General features: G+C 37.3%; 1 long non-coding RNA gene across 1 annotated transcript in view; it reads right to left on the bottom strand.

Moving 5' to 3' along the window:
- Positions 1 to 857: 857 nt before the first annotated feature.
- The window catches only part of LOC137472229 (uncharacterized), a 39182-nt gene continuing 21119 nt past the window's right edge, over positions 858 to 18920 (bottom strand). Inside the window, exons 2-3 of the long non-coding RNA XR_010998079.1 lie at positions 9739 to 16794; positions 858 to 8852 (exon numbers count right to left, since the gene is read on the bottom strand). This is a non-coding gene — a long non-coding RNA (uncharacterized lncRNA). The remainder of the gene's footprint in view (positions 8853 to 9738; positions 16795 to 18920) is intronic.

Genomic DNA, 18920 nt, shown 5'->3' with positions numbered 1-18920 from the left:
GGGAGATGACCATCAGTGACCTCTACAAGGCCAATTTTATGATCAACACACTTCCCCCTGAAATGATTTACAATAGAGTAGAGTAACGTAAGTAAAGCTTTCACTAGCCTGGTGCTTTGGTTTTTATCATCAAGAACACAACTGATACAATGATTGATATAAAACAACATCCAAAAGCATGCAATACCTGAAAATGACCTTTATAAAACATAAGGGAAACAGAAGTGTAAGACTTTGAATCAAGTATATTTTCATGTATTTAAAGTATTACAGAGTTTGCCTTTCAAAGAGTAATTTACAGAAAACATACTGAAGTCTTTTTTTAAAAGCAAAATGCCAAAAAAAAAAAATGCATGCATGTAGTATAAATAAGGCTTTTTGACTTTTCTTCACTAGAAAAGGAGATTGCTCCCTGAAAGCACGGGGAAGGCAAAAAAAATGCCATCACAACAATTTAAATTGTATTCTTTACAAACACTGCACGTCTAACAGATCATTTTGCTTTTTTGCAATACTTTCCTCATTAGCTTTTATATGCTGGCTATCTAGCACATTTAAAAAACATAGAAAAATATATGTGGAGCCTTGAGTTGATTTTAAAATCAATAGCAGCCTTTGGCATCAGTGAAGATGAACAGTCTGAGAAAGAGCCAAGCTTTTATCTTCAATTCAACACTCAATTTCTAACCAATGTTACTTTTGGTCAGTGCTGACACATTCTGGGCAGCAAGACAGCATTACTTGAAGATCCACTGCTGCCGTTGTGTCCTGCACACCAGAGAGGCAGGAGTTGGACAGAACATAGACAGCAGCAACCAGTGTTTGGGACCTGGTTATATCAAAAACCCTGAAACACATCAATATATAAAATTCTCTCCCGAAATACATATTCTATTTGTGTTTTAATAGCTCTCTATAAGACTTATTCTTTATAGAAAAATGGGTTTTCTTCTGAGAGCACTTGCATCCAAACAGGAGTTCAATTTTCATAGAATCCAAATTGAAGTGTAGGGAATGCAGCTCTCTCAGAAAAATCAATATTCAGTCACCAGGATGCTCAGCTTTACATTGGGCTGAATGCAATATGAGCTGGGAAAAGTGCACAACTTGCAAGTTTCCAGGAATATATGTGTAGGTCAGAGATTAGTTCAGAACAGACTTCGTAAACCTGAAACTATTTAATACAAGCAATATTGCTTTGATTAAAGTGCTATAGATGCATTAGAAAGCATTCTTTGTTTAGAAAGTGAAGTTTTTAAGATTTTTCTTTGTGCTCTGTATTACACTAAAATTAACATATACATATTTTAAATATTTTTCCACATTCGTCAGGGCATAGAAGCACTTTCCTGCTTCAGCTTACTGCAAAAACTTTCTTCACAAAAGCATCTGAAATCCTCAATAAATTATTTTGCAGCATTTCACATACAGAATCCAACATCAAAGATCCATCCAGAAAACAATGCATAGAGTCACAAAGATTTTTTACTCCACTCTCCAACAACAATCTTCAGTTTTCTATACTGAAATGCACACAAACTCCAGACTCCTGTGTGCTCAGTAGGATCTCAATAGACTGCAGCCTCCAGTAGTGGGGAAAATAGAAGCAGCAGCTTAACTAGCATTCAAAGTGACAACAAGAAGATTTTCTGCATAATTACACTGGTGCCAATCTCCATGATACTCAGAATTAATAATATTCCCTGTAGGGGAGGGAGGGTGCAACTTCAGTGAAAAATTAACAAGATTTACATCTGCATTACACAATACATTGTTTCTTATGAAGAAGACACACAATCTTTGGTGGGGGGTTGAGCAGGGGCAGAAGGCTTTCCAACTTTTTTCATCATACTTTTCTTCCCCCAATATTTTACTTGGCTTTCTTATCCATGACAGTTAGCTAAAAGTTACATTTTGTGACTAAAATCACTAATATAGCAGAAAAAATATGCTATAGCTATCAACAGTATAATTACTACATATATTTATAATTCAGAATACTCTTTCTGGCAGAGAGGATAATAAAATTATTTTCATGTTCCCCACAATGGATGGAAGCAGGCTTATTTATACTAATGGAGATATGTATCATTTATTAGACAAGAATTTACAAATATTCCCTTAAGCAGTGTTATGTTATTTTGCTGTAAAGGTAAAGCCAAATAGATCATATAACTACAAGACAGTTTCTGCTAATGAAGACTAGGAGAGGCCTCCTAGATCATGAACACAATTTCTGTGCTGGGAAAGTAAATTATAAGAAATTCTCTAGATTTATGAGGGCTTTTGTGGAGAAAGAAGTTGAGACTTCTCTTTCTCCCACTCCCACCAAGGTATGCACAAAAATAATTTCCTCTTACAGCTAGACTGCATCCTAAATTGTAGCCCAGTTCCACTGTCTCCTTACACAAAGTTGTCTTTATTGTCTACTTCCTTCTCTCTTTTCCTTTTATTTAACCCTCTGCATATTAACAAAGAGCAATGGCATGCCTAGATGTGCTCAATTTTGCTAAAATAAACAAAGTCAAAAAAATCTGAGTCCTAAGAGGCCTTCAGAAACGGTGGGTGAAAACCAGCTTTGACTGCTATTTCAAGACTGTACACTTTACTGCAAAGACTTACTTTTTTCTCCTGGCTTTAGTATTTCAATGTCTTATAGCTGCACTTTATATTGTTAAATTGTTAGTATAGTCCTTTTTCTAAACACCAGTGATCTGCAAAGCTAACAGCCCTTCTGGATACCAACAGCCTTGTGCCCTGCAACTGATCCCATTTTTCAGCTCAGGTCATCTATAAAGAAAGGCAAGACTCAAAGGCACCACAAGGCTAGTGTTGCAGAAGAGACACTGTAACAGACCTCCTTAGTCTTCATGAATATCTCTCTGCATTAACTTATCTAGAGAATCTACCACACATGTACAGACCCGGATGCAAGAGGTTAGAGAGAAGCACTGCAGAAAGAGAACTGGGGGTCCCGGTCAATGACAAGTTGAATAGGATTTAGCAGAGCCCTGGCAGCCAGGAGGGCCAGCCCTGTCCTGGAGGGCATCAGGTACAGCATTGCCAGCGGGGCAAGGGAGGGGATTGCCCTCCTCTGCTCTGAGATGGGGCAGCCTCTCACCTCGAGTGCTGGGGGCAGTTCTGGGTGCCTCAATATAAAGATACCAAGCTGATAGAGAGAGTCAAGAGGAAGGCAACAAAGATGGTGAAGGGCCTTGAGGGGAAGCCATATGAGAAGCATCTGACATAACTTGGTCTGTTCAGCCTGGAGAAGAGACTGAGGGAAGACCTCATTGTGGTTAAAGTTTTGTCACGAGCAGAAGGCAGAAGGACAGGTACTGATCTCTCCTCTGTGGTGACCAGTGACAGGACCTAAGGGAATGGCCTGAAGCTGTGTTAGGGCAGGTTTAGGTTGGATATTAGGACAAGGTTCTTCACCCAGAGGGCAGCTGAGCACTGGAACAGCTCCCCAGAGAAGTAATTACAGCACCAAGCCTGACAGAGTTCAAGGAGTGTTTGGACAAGGCTCTCAGATACATGGTGTGACTCTTGAGACTGTCCTGTGCAGGGTCAGAAGTGGGATCCTGGTGATCCTTGTGGGTCACTTCCAGCTCAGGATATTCTGTGATTCATATTTGTCAAAAATTAGACTGAAGCATGAAACATTTCCCAATGCTACTGATTTTTAATTAGCAATCCAAGACCAAACTTTTTTTTTTCCTTGTGGCTCTTCTTAATCCCTAGGGCAAAGTCTATTATCCCAAATGGATTTTTTACAGTAATGCTAAATTGAGCATACCAAATTTGTAGTACACTAATTTATCTCAATTTGATAAGTGTTTTCGATCAGCAAGCCTCAAAGCGCTTGAAGGAGAGGCACAGGGCTACTTGACATGAGTTTAACTGTAGGATTCAGATTTGAGAACAATTCACGAATGGAATTTCTCCTGTCAGGGTTATTGCTGTCATGTGAGAAAGGGCATCACTAATGAGTGAAAGGAACATGAAAGCTAGACCGGATCAAACTACAAATACACATAGTCTGGAACACTGGGGACAAGAGAGTTCCCAGCACAAAGCCCAAAAATTCATCTCCACACCTCTAATTTCTTTTGTCATCTGGCAGGAGTGAAAGTTAAAAGCAAATGTGAAATGGAGGTATTGTTAATGAATTAGTCATGCTACTTACTGAAGCTGTCTGGAGTTGAGTTCATTTTATCTGAAATATTTTGAACCAGATCAAAAAGCTACATACTCTTTCTTGCTGCAAAGTAAAAATAAGCAAGTTGATCAGGGATCAAACTAGACAGTGCCAAAGGCCCTTTCCAGCCTACACCCAGCATGATTTATAATGAATGGTTGAATAAAAATCTAGCAACTTACACACAAAAGGTGGATTCAACATTTAGGGCCCTGATTTCAGTTGCAGCCTTTCATATCAACTGCTTAAAGAAAAAAAAAGAAGAAAAAAACCACCAAATACCTAATACTCAAAACACTAAACCACTCAAGAATCATTTCTGTCCAAAGCAAATGCAGTTCCAAGTTACATAGGAAGCTCTTGTGCTCTGAGTGTCCCACAATCAACCAACCTTGCTACCACCTACTGGTTTTTAAGGTGATCCAGTGTTCCAGAAGTGTACTTTAAATTTTACAGATGTAAGCCTTGTAAGCCCCTTAGATGTCTCACCTGCCAAAGTGCTATTTAAAAATCAGATCCACCTTTTAGGAGCTACATTTTACTACTCACTTGCTGTGACAAAGTTAGTAAAAAAAACAGCATAATACTACATCATACATTTTGCTTCAAAATCTTTCTAAAACTTGGTCTGAACCAAATTATGTCATCTTCAGGAGAGTTTCAGCTTGTGCTCTAAAAATAATAGGTGCACAGGACATTATGGAAGGCTTGAATGAGGGAAGAATCATACTGCCAGGCCTTAGGACTGGCTCCTGCAAGTAATTCATTATCTCAGGTGTCTCTAAGAGCATTTTCTTCACAGTGATCATCAGGTTTGAATCACATTCAAGTATCTCTTGCTGAAGAGGAGATTTTGAGCAACTTTTCTTAAATACATACAAAACCCACACCTAGGCATACACAGACTTACACGGTGTACCCTCCCCAACTAAAATAAAAATTGGCATTTTTCCTCTCTATTTCAGTGTAGTTGATACTTTTCTCCCTATATTCATCTCTGTGGAATAACAAATTCTTCTCCGATGGCTCATGTGCATTTGAGAAGATTGAGCCTTCACTACCTAACAGAATATACAGGCATAGCAAAAGCCCATCATAGGTCATCTGATAGCTATCCTGGCTATTTCTCTTTTATACTCCTTTCAAACAGCCCTACTTGCTGCCAGTATAAGGACAAAGAGCAATATTGTGCAACAGACTTGGTTCCTTTCACTTGTGTTCAAAGTTATGGTCAGTAAAAGAAGTTTACTCCACAATTATTCCGCAATGACAGCATTCTGAATTTCCATCACTCTCCTCCCCAAATATGTATGTACAGAACAGTACATAACAAAGATCGACATTTATGCACAGCACACTGAAATACAGGAGAGTTTTTAGTTTTTAAGATGACACTACACTTGATCACTTCCAGAAGTGTCAATAAAGCAATTTTCCAACTCTTTGACTTGCTTTCATTGTCAGGAAGAATACTGAGTCTGGGGCCAGGGAGTTACTCAAAAACAGTGAAGAACTCAGGGATGGGCAACTATGAAAGCCCTTGAATTTTGAGGACAGCTGTGTCAGCCAACCTGCAACACAGGCTTGTCAGTATTCATTATGCTGTTCCCACAGCAGAAAGGAGCTTAAATGCTCATTAAACCTGGAACTCTTCCAGACATTAAAGCAATATGCTGACTTGTCTAGCCTTTCAGATATACCAGCAGCATACCACCCTATGTTTTTTATATCGCCTCTTCATTGAAAAGTCCTATATCTAGGCCATTTTCTTAACTCTTAAAAAAAATAAATACCATCTGTTATCTGATTGCTACTCATGGTTACTCACATAAATATATGTGGCATAAGAATTTAAAAATCTTATGATAGCACTGCTTGATCATTTAAACACAGATGTTCTCCAACAACAGTTCTTCATTCTAACTGATCTTATGATACTAGCTTGCAATAATTTCCAGCAGCTAAATTGCTAAGGAAGACAGGTAAAACTCATTCAGTACTTTTTCAATATTCCTTAGTCATATAAGCAATTGGTGTTTTACCCTATTCACCCAGCATGACAGTAAATGAAAGGAGATTGCAGTCAGATTCTCCAATCTGCTCCTGCCGCGCTGCATCAATACCCTGCGACTTACCCTCAGCAGAGTGCCAAGCCACGCTCCAGTTCTAAATAACATTGCTCCCCCTCAGTTTAGAGGTTACTTTTTGCTGAATGAATCCTTTCACTCTATAATAAAAAACAACGCCTTCTATTTCATCTTATCAGGGCTTATTTTCTTAGAACTTCACAACAAAACCCACCAACTGTAATCTGCCTTCCTATGCTTTATGTGATTTTTGATGGCAAACATTTACAAACAGAGAGGCAATTAACCCAAAAAGCAGACACAGGAGAAGTTTTCCTAAATCAGTATTTGGCTTACCAAATCTATAGGACACATAAGAACAACTCTTAGTGACTTAATCTGAGTTATTAGTTTACAGACATGGTAAGGTGATACAAAGCTCAAAGTGAAGCCTAAAACGAGAGGAATATACAGTGAGGAGAAACATGTGCAGCAGAATGCAGACAGTGAAATAAAATTAAAATCCTTACCTACATAGCTCCTTTAAATCACAGGCACCATCATACACCTAAAACACCTTCAACAAATATGAACTACCACCCCTATTTTCTCCTAAAGTAGGCACAAAAATATGATGGACTGTGTTTTCTTCACCCAGGTAAACATACCTTAAAAATAATACACCCAATACCCTACTCTCCTCCCCACCTCTTTAATGCATTTCAGCAAACATAACCACCTGGCAGTCAACTGAGGTAATTATTCCTGCTGCCACCTCCTTTGCATTGCAATAGCTTCACCTGTTCCTTTTCACCTTCCCTGGAACACTTGGAGATGTCCTGAACCAGGTCTGCAAATTAACACATTCCAGGTCTTTGTGCTGCATGTGCTCCTGAATTAGCACAATTAAATGTAGGTATGTAAAAGAAAACACAGCTATTTGCAAGTGACAAACCCAAGCTCAGACTGTATATGAGCAGCATACATTTCTTGGGTAAGGATTTTTAACAAATTAAAGTATAACCATATGATAAAGCACAGGTATAAAATTCAGACATCTTTGGTTGTTTTTTTATTTGCAGTAGTTTCATTGCACTCACATGAAATTTAGACAGTATGCAGGATAATGTCACAAACCAGTATTCTGAATTGAAGGAATGATTTTGATAATTGAGCCCCCATTTGTTCTCAGTCTAGAGTACATCTAGACAACCTAGCAAGTTGCTGAGCTAGAAAGAGCAGTCTCATTAAGTCAAGTAAATATTTGAAATGAAATTGAAGATACCTCCCCCACCAACTAACCTTGAACTCACAGAAATGGCCATACACATCTGCCAACACAAAGTGATCTTATAACTTTTTAAAAGCAGATGCCTACTTCGAAAACAAAGGTGTGAGGAAAATTAGTGGGGTTGCTTGGCAGCATATACAATTAGACACGGAATTCCAAAGACTCAGAACTGAAACAATGCAGATTGGATAACTAAAATAGATTTCTCTAAGTTCACTTTTTATTCAGTATTAGCATTATAGAACACTGAAAATATTAAAATACTGTATTACACTCTTCTTGAAGACCCCATATATTGTAGCAGAGCCATAATACAAGCAATGAAATGGCAGCTAACAGAACTGATAGGCAAGTGAAATAGAAAATAATTTCCATTTATTTGTATTTATATATCAAACTACATTGGTCTTTCAGAAGTTTGTCAGTGGTATTTGTTGTTTTCTTCCCTACATTTGACTACATTATTTACCTTTTACATGTCTTTTATAACTTCATAACAAATTTTACTTGTCCTGGTTGCTTTATTTGTAAAAATGGTGTTCTTCTGTGCAAACAAACCACAAATTAAAGAGGTATCACACAGTGTCCATTCAGGTGGGTTAGTGAAATGAAATGTGCCTTTGTACCATATTAGAAGCCTTTATAGAAAAGAGCCCTCATTATGAACTGGTATAAAAAGGACCCAGAGCTTAAGGAGCAGCAGATTAATGGGGCTTCATTTCTCTCTGTGAAGTGGAGGTAGATCCATGCCCAGCTGCCCTATGTCCTGCTGTAAATTCTCCTGTAAGAATCACAGAGGTGCAATGCAAGCTTGTTTGAGAGTCAGCACCATAAAATTTTCTCAAGCTACAAGAACTTGAAAAGCAAATTAATTCCAGCAATTGTATATCTGACAATTTTCCTCCCAGATACCTCCCATTATTCTCCTCAATATCCAGTATTTTCTGTTGTACAGTAGTTTTAACGTGCCACTAATCAAACTTTTATAAACACATGTATATGTAGTGTATGAGATCAACTTCTGTAAGTTCTTTTATCTGTAACCAGCTAATGTACTGGTTTTTTTCATTTTATGAGCAGCAACACATTTGCCAGCATTTTCTTAGTTAAGGGTTATTTTGTGTATGCTAATATGCTTTTACAATAATAAATGAGAATACCATACATGGGAACTGGATCCCTCCTCACACTTTGGAATAAGCACTGTGCCTTTCCTCATGCCACTGCAGAGCAAGGCACTGACAAGTTGAACATTTAGAGATCAGAAGTTGCTTCAGTGGATAGAGTTTCCTGGCTGCCAAAGAATCAGAACAAAGGCAGAAAATATCTTCTCAGATATATGGTTTCTCTTCATACAGCAACAGTTTTGCCAGTGGCAAAATAACTTCCTACAACTATGCCTAGATCATTTGCAGACAACCCCTTTATTTTGAGCAATTCATGCAGAGGGAATTGGCAATTTTTAGGAAGAGGAAAATTGTAACCAATTGCTATGATGCTTTGGGGACTATTCCTCAGGAATAATAGGTCACAGAATACACCTAGAGACAGTGATGAGTTTTAGATATCTCTATAGCAACTATATTTATTTTCAAAAAAAGAGAAGTAAAACCTTTCTGCATCATATAAATAGCAGTGTCTGTCTTGTGCAGTTAGAAGGGATTTTTGTGTTGACTGCTGCACACACACCACTGCTGCTTCTTTAAATCAAGTGCTTGCATCTTCTGCCTACAAAGAAAAATAGTGTCTGGCTACAGAGGCAAATTAACTTTTTGCACTGGTCTCCATACATTAGAAATGTTTCTGCTACATGCAAAGAAACAGTGTCATGTAAATATAAGTTATAAAACATTACTGATTTATAAATTAGAAAATATTTTTTTCTAAAAAAATTATAGCAGAATCTAGTGAATAGCAGACATCTGCATAAATACAACAGCACTCAAGTGAATCAAACTCTGATTCTCTTCTTTCCCCAGCTGACTGAATAGTGGAGTATTTCTTTTCTCACCTAAAATATAATGTGCTAGAACCAAACCTTCACAGACCTAAATTTGTGCACCCTTTCATGGAGGAAACTTACAAGAAATTGCATTTATGCTAAAAGAAATATTATGAATAATAAGCAGCTTTTCTAGGTCCATACTGATGTAGACAGTGTTTCCAGAGCTCAGCCTCACCTAAAGACCACCGTGTCAAGCAGTGACTTTAGAACCTGCAAGTATGGAAGTTGTAAAGCATAAGCTGAGCTGGCGGCTGAATTGCAGGGGAAGCGCCGCACCGCTGTGAAGCAGGAGCCAGCACACGGAGCAACGCTCATGGCAGATCAATACATTGTACCGACCTCCAGGTCACAAACTGTTTTCCCCTTCATGGCAACTCCTAGTAGAAGTCTTCAATCAGAAATGGAAAAAGGAACTACAACTGCAGTTAAAGCCATGAGGGGGAAGCAAAAGAGATTTCAATCTTCAGGAGCAGCTGTTCAAACCAAGCTGTATATCTGAGCACATGCGGCTCACAGAAGAAAAGGACCCACTTTAAAAAACACCAACGTGCTTTTAAAGAAGACTGTATTTTACAGTTATGCCTACTGCACACCACTGAGGAGATTCAGCTCTTCCACACAGGCTTGCTAAACTTTGTAGCTGAACTGACTCCATCTAGACATTACTGCCATGGGCAGCAAGTAACCTGACGGGTCTGATTCAGTTTTCTGATTTGGGAGTACAAAAGTGTTTTTAAAACTACCCTTGATGAGGGAATTCACACTTATATACACATACCAACTCCTATTTGGATTTTTTTTTTTAGTGGTTTGGCTTTTGTTGGGTTTTTTTTTTTTTTTTTCAATCACACATTCATTTTTAAAATATATATCCACCTGTAAGCTTTGGGTTCAGCTACTTTTGTCATCCCTGAGTACTGTACCACTTTACTGCAACAAACAAGGATCCAGGACAGATGATCTATTTAAAGAAGTATTCATTGGTAAAAACATTTGTTTTAGAAATTACTAAAAATATTTCCAATATTTTCAGCATATATAATAGCTTTGTTCTAAAGAAACAAAAAACCTTTGGTTAGAATTTTGCAATACAGAAACATACAATAACTTAAGAACAGATGTCAAATGGACATACCCAGAGTATTAAATAAATTCAGGTCCAGCTTGAAAAGTATCTGCAATGGCTGAGAGTTCATCCCAGCCTCATAACTTATTTATTACACCTCTGTGAGTTTTAAAGTCTGTTCTGATATTAGATAACTAAAATAGGTCCATAAGCCCCTAGCCTAAAAGGAATTTTAGCTTCTAATAGCCTCTCTGCCCTGGAATGAGCTAGAATAAAAAGCCCAAATAGATCTGTCATCACTGCCTTGTATGGGTCTACAAGGTTTTGGAAATATAGATGCATCTGATTAAATTACTTTGTAATTAAACTAGATGACTTTTCAATCTATTTTTTAAACAACTTGTAGATCACATTTTGAAGCAAGCAAAGTAAAATGATAACTATCGAACAAGTAAATTCAATCTGAAATTTTCAGAAATCAGTGAACAACTTAAGTTCTGGAAAAACTATTTTTTTAATTTAAAAAATGTTTAAATATTTTGTCACCTTTCAATATGATTCTAAACAGCAGCATATTTTTAATATATTTTAAGAGCTGTAAAAAATACAGAAGGAATGCAGACAGCATTTTCAAAAACCAAACAAAATTAAAAGTACAAAATAAAAAGAACCCAAGGATTAACAAACTGCATTCAAACAAGTATTTTTAAATTTTCCAATAAAATAAAGCCTCAAGAAATTTGGTTTGAAGGATGAGAATTCTTATTTCTTTTCATTGGTGCTACCTTTAGGAGCCTGAGCTCCCTTATGAGTTTTTTTCCTCTGAGTTGAGGTTTTTTTGTTAGTTTCTGGTTCGTTTGTTTTATACACTTCCATATATAGTATGTTGCTTCACAGCACAAGACATTTATGTTCAGCAAGACAGATTGTTTGTGATGGGTAATCTATACCACTGTCTTAAACCATTCCAAATGGTGTTTTCAGAACTCAGATTGATGTTTCCACACTTACTTTAATTCAATAATTATCAGTGGAATTCCTTTTTACCATTATTTCTTATGTGGCCCTGAAAACAGCAAAGACTATAAAGCTGTAAAAGGAAAAAATTATTTTAAAAACTTAAATAGTGGAAGCTGTAAGCCTATGAACACTGACATTAACCAGGAGATCCAGAACAAAGAGATCTGGATTTTTCCTAGGAGCATGATAATAGAGTAACAGAAAATAACCAACTAGTCTGCTAAAGGCACTCCAATTATTCTTCTATCTATTCCAAAAGTGTATGTGTTTATAGAAGGAAGTTACTTCCAGCACTTACTCCCTTTCACAGCTGGTATTCCTATTCCAGGCATTCTCTTCAGATTGCTTTCCTCAAGTACTCCAGGCATAAAAATATTATAGAGCAACAGAAGTCCTCTTCACAAGAAAAATTATGCTCAGGAAGCCAAATTTATCTTTTACTCATATAATAACTTGTACACCCATCTAGTTATTTTTCGCAAAAATCACTAGGAATCCGTCATTGCCAGTCTAGATATTATTAAAAACAAACAAAACTGTATTTGCTAAAAGAAATATAGTCACAATTATTTTAAGAAAACTTTTTACAGCATGTAAAAAGCAATTAGCTGTATGTCTAATTACTATCTTAATCAGATTCATTTGCCCAGTGTGTCTATTTTACTTAGCTTTGTATATCTTGCAGCTCAAGAGGAGTCTATTAAGTAGAGCAAAGGACAAAAAACACTACATTTTTGGTAGTTTGGTCCATCACCAGCTATAAAGTCTATGATAGCTATCAGAAAGGTCATATGTGATAAAATAATCAGTTTGCTTTTCCAAGGATTTCAACTAAGACAAAGATAAAACCAAATTCATTATGCAAATTTAATCATTGCCTTTGCCTCACCTTGGTTAACATTCTATCTCTAAAAATGCACGGAAAATAGAGAAAAAAAATATTTTACTCCTTTAAATATTGGCAGTTTCTCAAAAATTACAATACTGACCCCACTTCAGCCATTTAATTTGTCAAACACTGGTTGTCTGGGCCACACCCAAAGCTGGTGCCCTCTAGGAGCTCCTGGAACCACATTCTTGCATGGTGCCACTAGCCAAAACCCAGCTTCCAGCTTCTCCAGGGCACTCTTACATATACACAGCTCTACCCGCTGCTAACTCTTCAGAGCTCTTTTCCATTTCTCCACCATCTGTAGTGGCTTAACCACAGCCAGCAACCAAATGTAACAGGCAGAAAACTCATGGGTTGACATTAAGACAGTTTAATAGGGAAAGTAAAAGCTGCACACACAAGCAAAGCTAAACAAGGAATGAATTCACTGCTTCCCATGGCAGGCAGGTGTTCAGCCATCCCCAGGAGAGCAGGGCCCCATCATGTGTGTCTGTGATTTGGAAAGACAAGCACCATCACTCAAAATATTTCCCCCTTCCTCCTTCCCCTCACTTTACACACTGAGCATGATGCCATTTGGTCTGGAATATCCCTTTGGTCAGCCGGGGTCATCTGTCCTGGCTGTGTCTCCTCCCCAGGCCAGCTGTACAAAAAGCAGAAAAGGCTTTGGCTCTATGCAACCCCTGCTCAGCAATAACAAGAACATCTCTACGTTATCAACCCTCTTCAGCACAAATCCAAAACATAGCCCCATACCAGCCACTGAGAAGAAAATTAACTTCACCCTAGTGAAAACCAGCACTCCATCTCAAAAATTTAGTTCCATGCCATATCCTTTCCTCCATTCATTTGAGCTCCATAGGTTTATATTACTGACTGAAGCCTCCATTGATTTACCAATTATTAAGCAGAAGAACATTGAACTGCTCCCTCATTTAACCTGGAGGAAAGAACATCTGTTCCAAGAAGTTCAGACCCAAACCATACCTGTAGCTAGCTCCACACCTGGGAGTGATTCAGCATTTTGAGCTGAGAAATCAACATGGTAGAAGCAATAAGCACGAGGGTAAATAGTATAGTTAATTTAGTTGCATAACTGTTCAGCCCTCCACTATTTTTCCTTTCCTCCTATACATTCACACATTTGAAGTTATCTGAAAACATGATGTAATGCAGACTGTTTTCAAAACTAAAATGTGACTGCATATGCACAACAGGTATGCACACAGGCAAAAGAGCCAAAGATGGAATGATCACACTCATTTTTCTCACAGAAACCAAAATATATGATGAGATTTATGTAGTTAATCTAATCTAGTTCAATTTAAAGTACTCAAAGACTCTCCTCAGACAGCTGAAAATCTGGAAATGTTTATAGAAACATTATGCCCAGAACTCCAAGTACTAAAAATATGAAGAAAAAAGCCAATATATTACTTTATGATTCTACTATCTGTTTCACTGCATGTAATTGCAACTTGGATGACCATGCAAGATGTGACTATAGTTTGTACTGCTTATTTCCCTTAGTTTTATTAGCCCTCCTTTCCTTAGGGTTTTCAGTGTTCCTGAAAGTAGTTCTTGACCTCCCCAGGGAAGATCTTAATGGTGCTTCTACAGAGTTGGATTTTTGTACAAACTGTTCAGTTAATTCTCCCTATCACTTAGGTAATAGCAAACAGTGTAATGGAAACACAGAATCACAAAACCTACTGCCTGGAAATTCTTTCCAAATACTGAGCTCTTTTAATACTGACTATATGCAACATAGGTGCACAAAGGTAAATACAACAAAAATAATTTGTGAACTTATTCTTGAGTAAATATTGATCATGTGATATTTGTATATGAAGCCTTTTTCTTACAATATTTTATTTCAAATAGCTGTTGAAAGTACCACCAAAAAAAAATGTATAGCATGGAGCAAAATAGCAATAAAAAGTACTACTGACATCCAGAATAATAGTAATGATTTTCTAGCACATATATGTTTGCACATAAAACCTCATACTGCAGTCTTTCTACTTATTTAGGTCAAGAATTTGTATTCTAAGTTGATTATAATGCTGTATCTAGCACTAGTATTGAAATTTCTCATACTACATACAATGTGTTCTCAGATAAATTACACATTCATTTATTTTACATAGCTATATGTAAGAAAATAGTAGACAGTGTATGAGGTAATTTTCTGATTTTTAGGAATTTTTGGTAAGGTAATATTTCTGTTCAAGTTTTACCTATCAGTTTGGAAGGAAAAGAATATTTTATACTCCATTTTGGTTGCTTTTTCTTAATGCCAAATCCTTCCAAGGAATAAACTTCTGGAGAAGAGTAACTATTTTTTTTTCCCCATTCCTTTTCTGTTGAGTAATTTCATTAATATTTCATCTGATATTATCTTTTTTGTACAGCTAAAGCCTTCTACCAAAGATACCTTATAATATTTCTCCTGCCAGACATTTAAGACCGATGATTTACCCTGTATCCTGTTTTTTAAGAATACCTGATTTCAGCATTTTTTTAAAACTGGACATTGTTTGCCTTCTATTCACAAATTCAGTTACCCTTCCTTGATATGGAGTAGTCTTTTACATTATTTAATTTTGCAGTTTCAAGTTTTCTTCCTGCTGGTTTTTGCTTGGCTTGCTTATTTAAGTCCTCCTGCCATCTTCTGATGATGTGTCAGCAGGTTTTATCATGGGGGAAAAAAAGAGTCAAGAAGTAAAAAGTAGCTTCAGTTCCCACTATGAATCAAGTTAAGGTGCAGACTTCTTGTTTTCCTGACAAGACTAAAGCCTTCTAGTAGGAGCTCAAGCATAAGAAGCTCATACCTCACTAGAACAGCTGAAGCATCATCATTCTTATATGGCATCAGCTGCAAAGAGAGCTAAGAAGAGGCAGCTAAACAGAGTTTGTGAGTAAATACTGGGTGACAGGCAGATGCTGAAACACTCGGGTAGATTTTCATTTTCATATCCCAAAATAAGACTGTGAACGTGGCTATGTACAGATAGGTCCCAGAAGTCATTAATTCAGCCAATATCAACATTTGAATAAGAGATTTCACTCGAGACACTGATAGTCTCATAAGACACAAAGAACTATTATTCTAAGTTGATATGAAATGACCAGTGCGAACAAGCACATTTTTTATACGGGTGTTTTCCATACTGTCTAAAAATAACAACACTGATTTCATGTTTACAGCAGGCCTAAGCATTTCAGCCCCTAGGCAATTCACTGTTTGCAGTTATAGTTAGACCTGCTCTTGAAAACAAAGTGCACTCTTGCTCCTCATCACCACCTCAGATGTCAAGCTACCCTATCTCTCAGACACTCTACTAGCAAAAGATTTCAACAAATCCTTCTCTATATTTGTCACTTATGCTGCACACATGTCACAACATAAGCTGAATTTCTCTTTTGTTTCTCATTTCCCAGGCTGGCCTCTTTCTATTCTCAGGTCTAAGTTTGTTTGATTACAAGGACTTAGGAGTGAAGGTTCAACAAGATGCCCTGCTGAAGAGTTCAGATGACCTGGAAGTACTGACTCACCAGGTTTTCTTGTCAATGATGATTGCTCAGTGATGTCAGTCTCTTCTGTAGAAAGTGTTCCACTCTGAACAAAACCTGTGACATCATATTTATGTGAATTCCCCTCAGACACCATCTGCTGCCCACTCTTTGGCATGCTGGCAGAAATATGGAACTGGACTTCTAAAAACTGTTTGAAAAACAGAAAGGGAGGCACTGTGATTCTGTATCTTGCTAGGACACACATATGTCACTATCCACTAAGCACACATCTCCCTCTACTACTGCTTTGAGAGAGTTTAACAAAAGGTGAATTTCTTCTTTCCAAAGGCTGTTTGGAGAAAAAAAAATCCAAAGAAATTGATAATGAAACAAACAATGTGATGATAAAAGACCATCACAAAGGACATGGAAGCAATTTAGCAGAGCTGTTCCTGGGTAGATAAGAATGGAAAGTTGCAGCTGATGTATTTGTCTAGTTAAATCCAGAGTTTAGATCACAGGCGAAATTCTAAGAGGAAGAACTGTACAAGTTTTGCAATCCTATGAAAAACAGGCCTTGTGTTGAGGTGCATTGAGGCAAAACCTAAGAGTCTTCACTCAGCCAGTCTCTGCAAAACTGTAGATCTCAGGTGCTTAGTTTTCTATTATTTCCTATTGCTGTTGTAATGCTTAAGTGTTTTTCTCTCGCCCAAACAGGTAATTTTGGAAGAAGACTGCACAGAGAAACCAAACAGAGAAAGAAAAACCATTAAAACCCTGGACATTCATATAGTCAGAAGTTTCTCCATGGAGATGGTCACATCTGTAGCCTGGCATTTCTTTCTCACTTCAGTTTTATTTTTTCAAAGATTCATTGCCTCTGTTACATCTTCTGTTACCTCTTCCTCTTATTTAATTTCTCTTATTCAATGTGCCCTCTAAACTTGTTAACACTAGAAAGGTATCTGCTACTCCCCAGATTCTGATTTCTGGTATGATGCTTCTTTTGCTCATTGTTGGCTCTGCTTTCTCTAGTTTGATTCTAAGTACTTATCAGACCTGCTGTTATTACAGTACAATAAAATCAGTGAAGACACAAAAAGCAATAAGATTTATGTGCTGCTACCCAACTGACTGTGGATACAGCAATTAGCAACTAAACCAGACCTGGGATTTTTAATAGGAAATTTATAACAGTTATTGGGAATCAGATCTCCAAGACAGTCTTGCCATTCAAGACAGGTGGCTCAAGCTGTTTTCATTTTTATTTAATATATACATAGCTGAAACAAGCATGGCATAGCAATGCTTTGGATCAAAATACAGTGACTCCTGACACAGAAAAAGTGTCTGAAAGAAAATATTACAGGCCAAAAAAGTTCCCTACCATATTGTTAGCATTTCCCTTCTTTGAGGTTTGACATAGAAGAACTTTTTAACTGAGCATTTAATGAAAAGCTTCTGTAGACTGTTCACAGAATGCAGAAATTTCATTCTTTAAATTTAATAGCTGACACAGCCAATTAAAATATCTTGGTGAGCAGGAAAATAAAGTAGTATGATAGTCTGTAATTGTTCAGGTTATAATAATCTGACCACCAGCATTCTGGTCAGGGTTTATCCTAAATTTGAGGGAATTTGCCATACTGCAGAGATAAACTTGCCAGACACTTTCAGTGTACCTTGGTAGGTGTCTACTGTTCAGGCTGTATCTATTACACATTTTTGCCAAGAATATTCAGAAGAACTAGCAAGATACTAGCAGATAAAAATAGATCATGAAGCTCTGAAGGTTTTCCAAACGTGTTCTACTGCATTTATAATATGAGGTTTCACTTTGGCTTTGATTATTCCTTGTCTAAAGCCAAACTACCACAGAAAAATAACGGCATGCATTTAGTCAGTTAATACATTCTGAGTTATTGCATTAGATGTCACTGTCATTTAGAGGAACAGTACAATTCTGGTCTAGGTGGACTTAGCAATGAATAGCTTAAGGGTGAATAAGTGCCTTCTAGGTCATCATACACAGACAGTTCCATTTTCCTGATGGTTGTTAAAGGTGACAAATAAAATGACTGTTGGCAGTTGCACTCCATTCCCCATAGAACAAGAGTCAAATTCAGAATACATGCAATAAAAGAATTTTGCCTAAGTGTGCTACTGAGTTTGACAGGTTAAAACAATCTCAGTAGGATAGCAAGGACAGACTGAAACAAAATAGGTTTCATAAAGGCGTCCACAGGGCCTAGGACTATATTATTCAAGTGACAAAAGTGATGGAAAATTGCCATCCTCCTTCCCTACAGCAAAAAAAATTTCAACACCTGCCTCCCCTACACCCCAGTTCCAAAGATAACTGCTGTGTAAAGACCTTGCTAGAACATGAACTCCCATGTTCAGGATAAAGATGGAGTGGGTAACTTTGTTGCCCTGTAAAAATGGACTGTATGCTGCATACTGAATTTGCAAGACATCAGGACAGAGCCTTATCCAGCTTTATCTATTTAACCTTTTCTTGACCTGCCTTTTATCTCTTTTTACTTTATAGCACAAACAGCACTTTTTCCCAAATGATCAGGTTAATTTTTTAATCTGTGTTATCTACTACAGTACAGTTTTATACAGATAGAAATAACAAGAAATTCCTTGTAGAATGAGACATTTATGGATAACATAATACAGAAAAACAGAGACCTGGTGCAACAGCAGAGGCTTGAGAAGTGAAGAAACATCGTGGAGCAGAGAGTGGTACAGGCATGAGAAAGTAAATGATCATCTGGAACTAAAATCCTGCAGCTATGAACTCAGTAATGGTCACTAAAAGAAAAGTGGGCCTGCAAGTGAACAAAAGGGGGTA

Source organism: Anomalospiza imberbis, chromosome 4, assembly GCF_031753505.1.
Source record: "Anomalospiza imberbis isolate Cuckoo-Finch-1a 21T00152 chromosome 4, ASM3175350v1, whole genome shotgun sequence".
Lineage (NCBI taxonomy): Eukaryota > Metazoa > Chordata > Aves > Passeriformes > Viduidae > Anomalospiza > Anomalospiza imberbis.
Note: the sequence above shows the minus strand (reverse complement) of the source record. Positions and strands in the feature narration are given on the sequence as shown.